This window comes from Hylobates moloch, unplaced genomic scaffold (assembly GCF_009828535.3).
Source record: "Hylobates moloch isolate HMO894 unplaced genomic scaffold, HMol_V3 SCAFFOLD_19, whole genome shotgun sequence".
Taxonomy (NCBI): Eukaryota; Metazoa; Chordata; class Mammalia; order Primates; family Hylobatidae; genus Hylobates; species Hylobates moloch.
Genome location: NW_026652294.1, coordinates 36,194,244 through 36,195,997, shown reverse-complemented (window position 1 = coordinate 36,195,997; position 1,754 = coordinate 36,194,244).

Sequence of the window (1,754 nt, the reverse complement as noted above, 5' to 3'; positions counted from 1 at the left end):
TTGCAGGCACCCACCACCACACCCGGCTAATTTTTGTACTTTTAGTAGAGAGGGGGTTTCACCATGCTGGCCAGGCTGGTCTCGAACTTCTGAGCTCAGCTGATCCACCCGCCTCGGTTTCTCAAAGTGCTGGGATTACAGGCGTGAGCCACTGCGCCTGGCCAGAACTCAGTCCTTACAGAACATCAGAGAATCCATATAAGGTGAGAGGCCTTATAAATGCATTGGGTGTGGGAAAGATTTGAAGGGGAGCTCACAACTTATTCAGCATCAAAGAATTCACAGTGGAAAGAAACTTTATGAATGCAATGGATGTTCAAAGACTTGTAATCAGAGCTCACACCTTATTTGACATCATAGAATTCATAGTGGAGAAAAGCCCTATGAATGTGACAAGCATGGAAAAGCCTTCAGATGGAGCTCAGACCTTGTGAGGCATCTGGAAATTCATATTGGAGATAAAGTTTTGGAATGTAGTGAGCGTGGAAGAATTTTCAATCAGAGCTCAGGTCTAATGCAGCACCAAAGAAACCATACAGAATCGTAACCCTAGGAAAACAGTAAAGATAAAGATGTCAGTATATACATATAGGAAGAGAGAAGGAGAGTTTGTTTTTGTCATAACTACTTGGAAAATTCTAAGCTTCCTAAGAGCAATTTTCATCTGATTCAGTGTATAGTACTTAGTCTCAGGTCACGTGCAGATATGTCCTTCCCAAATGCTTACCACGAGATAAATCAGAAATCTTGACTGGAATAAGCTTCTAGTTCCTTTGCTTTATCATCAGAGGTTCCACACCACAGGAAAATCTTGTAAATGGTGGAAGCTGCATAAAGCACCATCATCATCACAAAATGGTGTCCTTGTGTGTCCTGTTTGGCAGCACCAAGAATCTAATAACTTTCCCCTTGTCTTTTTTTCCTTACTATGAACTGTGCCAGGGGAACAGTAAAATGGGTATGATATCCTGAACTCTAGGGTGGATGTCTTTCTGGGACAGAATCTAATCCAAAAGTCTGCAAATTGACTTGAGGTTTTCATATTAGTACAAATGTCAATATGTAGTTTAGGGAATTTGTCTTATTCCGCCATTCCTAGCAAAATTAGATACAGAAGCAGCTAATTAAATCAGGAAAAGGAAATTGACAGTAAGTCATAGGACCCATTGTCTTCTTTCATGTAAAAGTAGAAGTTGTGATTCAATCTATTCTGTAGGATTTAAAAGTATAATGGCACAGTGAAGTTTGACATATTGAAATACAGCCTCTGTCAATTTCATCTCTGTAACCTTTATTGTTTCTGAGTCTTGAGTTTTCTCATCTGTAAAATCAAGATAATGACATTAATACAATCCCTTGTGGAGCAACTGTGAAGACTAAATGAGACAATTTCATTAAGTTCCTAGCATAGTTCTAGACACATAGTAGACATTCAACAAATGATAACTATTTTTATCCATAGCTCCTACGTGCAGTAATTATCAGCGGCACTTTGAAGGAAAAAATATAATATATCCCCCAGCCATGGGGGTGTTAATGCACATTTTCAAGGATACTATATCTTGGAGAAACAAATTTAATAATCTGAGAATCTGAGAACTGTTACTATGGTACTACACAGTTGAACAACAATTTTTCTTGGAGAGACTAGGATTAAGCTATTTTATAAAAGTATTGAGAGACCGGATCAATCAATATCCTGCAAATTTGATAGTGAGATAATTTATTTTTAATTAATTTTTTTTTTTTTTTTT